General features: G+C 35.8%; 1 long non-coding RNA gene across 2 annotated transcripts; it reads left to right on the forward strand.

The window, feature by feature from the left end:
* The first annotated feature begins 499 nt into the window (after window positions 1-499).
* Window positions 500-4,887, forward strand: LOC134822276 (uncharacterized). Of its 2 annotated transcripts, XR_010161162.1 has the most exons (4): window positions 500-764; window positions 2,226-2,370; window positions 4,298-4,383; window positions 4,552-4,887. It is a non-coding gene; the product is annotated as an uncharacterized LOC134822276 (long non-coding RNA). The 2 variants fall into 2 exon arrangements; XR_010161163.1 differs by lacking the exons at window positions 500-764; window positions 2,226-2,370 and adding an exon at window positions 2,810-2,896.
* The last annotated feature ends 450 nt before the right edge of the window (window positions 4,888-5,337 follow it).

The raw sequence follows: 5,337 nt of genomic DNA on the forward strand, positions 1-5,337 counted from the left end.
GTATAGATGATTGATATTTCTTACAAGCACACAAGCAGAATTTCTTCTATAGGCTTCTTTTGAAAATTTCTTTGTTGTCTTTTTAAACCAAGAATATATTGCTCTATGAGATAATGCCATTTTCGAAAGATTTGAAGATGAATGTTTATTAGTGGGCTACAAAATCCTGCCACTCATCATTGCCTATTGAAAAGTAAAATTATTTCTTGGAGCACTTAAATCAACCACTTGCCACAATACAAATTCTCGCATTCCAATAAATGTTATTATATGTTTATTGTTTCTTTTTACCCATATTTTGACCAATTGTAAAAATATATATGCTCAAATGGATATTCTTTTAATTAAGTACCGGGGAAAGAAGGTGGACACCAAACATGAGATCCATCTATCAGAAGTCTCCTACAATCTCATCCCTGCCCCTTTAATGGAGTCTAAATAATGGAACAGATCATGCGTTTTGAAACTTTTATATATTAGATTGTTAAAGATTTAAAATATTGTGCTCTGCCAATTGCAACACTAAAAATTTGATTGTGCTCTGCCAATCGCATCACTTGATTTAATTGAATGTATATTAAATACATTTTGACACATTTTTCCTTTTATTTACTATCGAAACTTCTATTAGGGAAAACGAAATCTTTGACATACTTATTCTAATCAATTCAATTTAGGTGCCTACAGTTCATGTATGATGAATCTACTGGTTAGTGGTGACGACGCAGTCTTAACATTGGAGTGAGCCAATCTAATCCAAGCAAGTGAGGGAAATAATTTTATTTTAAACCTGGCGTGCACCAAGTTGGAAATGCAGTATCCAAGACAACCCACCATTATTAAAGGCTAGTTAGACATTTAAATTGAGTACACAACAGTTTGGTTAGGAATAAGGTTAAGGTTCCTAAAGTCATAATAACTATCTGTAACCCCTACCCTTGCATTATTTTAAATTTGTTTCGCTAAAAAGTTTGTTTCACTATTTCTCACTCTTATCCTAAAAGTAGTTTATTATGATCATAGTTCTATAATACATGGGAAGTATCTGTGAAGCCCCACAACCAAGTCTACTCTTGGTTTTAGGGCTGCACAGATACTGCCCCACTCAATTCCCAATCCAAAACTGGACACCTTTTAGGTTACATAACTCAATGCACTCAATGATGGTAGCCATAAAGCACATCACTCCATTTGTATCCTTTACCACACTATGATTTATTAAAACATTGTTACAGGCATTATTACTCAAATTTCTATTAAAATGAAACTGTAACCTTGCAGTGCAGAGTATGAATCAACCCCGAAATGTTGCTATTTAACAATTAACATAGCAATTAGAAAGATAGATTATTGTGTTTATCCTTAGAATTCTATTAGTTGTATAATGTAAAACCGGTATAGTGTTGGAATTGTTCTCTGAATTTTGTAAAATTGATCCAGAAGATCAGAAAGGGATGCACTTATGCATCAAAATGTTATGTATCCCAAATTTCTTGTTCCCAAGGTATTACATTTTTCACTCAGTGAGTGTTTCTGATTAAAGTATGAGTGTTGGGTGTTTGTCATGTAATGTAGGGCTGATCAGTGGTCAGTTATTTTGATTGATAATTAACTGGGACTGTTGAAAAGCACTGCGCTATTTCTATTCCGTTTGGCTCTGCTAGTTGCGCTTGACCACGCGCTACATGTACGTCATATCATTGATCATGTTTTTACTTGTTTAGATACAAGCTTGTCACGTTTGGCCATCATAATTAAAGTGAAGTAAATAATTCAGTATCTTAATTAGGTGGCTGCATTTTGTTTTGAGTTTAGTAGGTCCTAGTATTTATCCCTATGCAGTCACTCAGATAAGTTTTATACCAGGACACTTCAACAAAAACACATATTCTGCCCACAATAAGGGGCCATAATTGTTTCAATTATGCAAATGTATAGGATTATTATTATCATTACCTTGATGCAGTTATCTGTGCACATATGAATACTCCAAATATACATTTTTTTAAAAATTGTGCATAAAAAGCGGCCACTTTGTTGATTTTATTTGGATTCGATCTAAGTACCACTGATCTGATATTATTTTCATTGTCGGGCTGAAATAAAACTTGTGAAAATTCCAAGAATGCACTGAGCACATTTATGCGCATTGCTAAGCATCTGGCTAATTTAATACTGCAACTGGCTAATGTATAATTGAGATAATTAACATGACCTTTATTCAGATGACGGTAAGATGATTTCGATGATGTCAAAACCGTTGGAGAGATGGATGCCTCATCTACCCCTGGTTGGCTCACAATACATATGATTATTCTGTTTGATATTTTTTCCTCCTCTTCAATCATTGTTGGTCTTCAGCTGTATGAGGTAATTTATTTCAAACAACTAAGCCTGATGCAAATGATGTTAAATATTATTAAGATCTGTCTTTCTTGTATGATCACATAATTCCGTGTTCTTGATGGAAGGCCACATGCACTGTTTTCAAACTTTAAAACAACGACCAAGCACTGTGTTGTTTTTGTTCTTATCATGATCAGTTTATAGTTATCTTCTGATCTATTTAATTTGAGGCAAGCCACGCTTATAATACTTATTGTATCTTTACTAATAAGCTTGATCATATTCTCAGTAAATGAAGGTTTTTAAATGAGCATGTGCTTCGTTACTTTTAGGATAAACTTACTTGTCGCTAGCTGCTGTAATGGCTACATTGTTATTTGTTGTGCTAATGATACCAAAATCGTAGAATAGAGAGAGAGAGACTGAGAGAGAGAGAGATTGTGCTGGCTGAAATAGTGGTGACTGGAGAACTCAGAAATACAAATCTGTGCAACATCTTAAAATTCCTAGTTTGATAGCCCTTACAACTCCCTCTGACACACACCGTTTAGTAAGTACTGTAATACTATTTCAAATACGTCCTTAGATAAAGAAATATTGGTAATATTTTACCGGGGGAGGAGGGGGACCCCGGGATCAGGTACTGAGTACTGTTAACTGTACGTGACGTTGGGGTGGTGTGTCATATATTCTTCCCAAACACAGTTAGTACTTTTGTACTAAGTGGTGGATCTGCTGCTCATTTCCCAGAAAAACAGTTTGTACTGTATGCTACTAAATAGTGAGTCTTAGGTCTAATTTGCCCAAAAACAGTTAGTAAATTAAGATATAATTTATTAAACAGAGTGCGATTGATCTTTTGTATAATTTTAAAAAGTGGCCTTTGGCTTTGTTGACTTTTCCGTTTGAGAAGGTGCAGTGTTTAATTTATTTTAAAATGTATTTCAACTACTGGTTCTTAAATGATGTGTGATATGTATAGTACACATTACATACATGCCATGTGTGTAATTGTAATCTGTAAACATGTGGGCGTGTGTTAGTGTATGTTTTTAATTAAGCATAGATATCTCAACTGTTAGTTTCATTGTTTACATTCAATATCGGATCCTTTTAAAACTAAAAAGTCATATTTAATGAGCTGTTTAAAGCAATTTCTGGGTGGGTATCTTATTTTATAAACCAAGACATAGTACAGTGATTTCTCAACAGTTAGTACCACAAAAGCCGGTAAAAGGGGGTGGGTGTCTTAATTATTATCCTAAAAACAGTTAATACATGATCCCTTACCCCCGGCCCCCCCCCCCCCCCCCCCGGCCCCCCCCCCCCCCCCCCCCCCCCCCCCCCCCCCGATTTTACTGCTGCTAGGTAAAAATACTTTCATAGGTTCAATAGGTAGGTACTGCAATTGTATGGCATGAATATCTATAAAATTGTTTACACGTTTAGCGACAGTGAAAAGAAATCATAACAGCCACTTATTCTTGGAGATGGCAAAAAGATTAAATAAGCTAAAAGAAGCTTGTATTAATCCTCTGGATGTGGTATCTCCTCTATTTCAGAAGTCTTGGCCCAGATTTCTCTGGTCTACTAGACGTGGAGCACAGGTGTAAGTCTACTTCAAATGTTTGTTGAGAGTGTCGGTTGAGTGTTAGCAAATAACTCTTTCCAACGTAGATTGATGGCCATTGCAGAAATATTCTCCTGTACCGTAGCGAGTAGATCATCTTTTGCTTTCTTGGACCAAGACTGAGTGCTGTGTTGTGAGTGTGAGTAGAAATGGTGACCTTTCCTCTTCGGGGGCGGGGGAGGAGTGGTAGTGAAATGTTGATGGGGGAGCGGGAGAAGTAGAGAGGGAGTTGTGGAGTATTTTGTGGAGCGGTTTGAGGAACAAACTAAATAACCTTCGAATAGATTTCGTAATTCCTGCTAGCATTGTACAAAATTTCAGGGATTAAATCCTGAAAAGTAGCGAATAGTATTGCCGATCAGGCCAGGACCATGTAAAAGTGTAACATTCCTTCTCCGAGAACAAATGTAAGTTGAAGCAAAATTACTATTGCCAATTATTTGCCAATGCTGATGAAAAAATGTTATTAAGATTTAGAAAGTTCTGAGATTATTATCTATCATACAATTTTGACACAACTCACGACTTGCTGAGGTTATGTTTCAAATTCGTTTCACATTATTAATCTTTGACAGGGAGTTAATTCTGCCACAAAAGAAAAGAATGAACTGATGAACTCGTTCACACTACCCCTCGCTCTTCAACTGTTGGAGAAAACTTCCTTCTATCGCTGCTCGCAACACAGCAGAACTTGGTTTAATTCTGTGCGCTAAAATTTTGCAAACGAGGCCTAAAATACTGTTATGTAGGATAGACTGTTATGTAGGATAGACGGAATCGTTTCAGTAACTTTCTTGATCATCTTTAGAAACTCTTTCAACAACATTGATAAAGTCCAGTTTGCCTGCTGAAATTTCAGAATCTTGCTCTACTTTACGGAAGGCGCGAATGTAAAATCTATGAATTGTAAAAAAAGCAATAATTGTCAGTTAAGAGTTAAAATTTGAATATGCAATATGCATGATATGGTCGGTCGAATATAATATAATGAATTGATCCAAAGCCAGCAGGCTTTTCGCACTGGCCAGTAATGCTTTTTGAAGGGAAACGCTACAATGCTCATCAAGGAGCAAATCCTGGTTCGCGTAACCAATATCAAACGCATCATGGAATCCATTTTCTGAGATAGGATTCACATCACTCTTTTTACTGTTTGTTTAACAGAATGATATTAAGTAGTGGTCGTTTTGAATTATTTTCAGACTTTCAATACCGATGGGGTTTGAGAATAATTAGGTCTTGGGAACATAGTTCTAATTCGGAGTTATGGCAAATTACGTGTTAGTAATAATGTCAATGATTATATCGGTGTTCGTGTTTTAATCTAACTACTGACTTTATTTGTTTATTTCAATAAGATA

This window comes from Bolinopsis microptera, chromosome 10, assembly GCF_026151205.1.
Source record: "Bolinopsis microptera isolate Bmic1 chromosome 10, MBARI_Bmic_1.0, whole genome shotgun sequence".
NCBI lineage: Eukaryota > Metazoa > Ctenophora > Tentaculata > Lobata > Bolinopsidae > Bolinopsis > Bolinopsis microptera.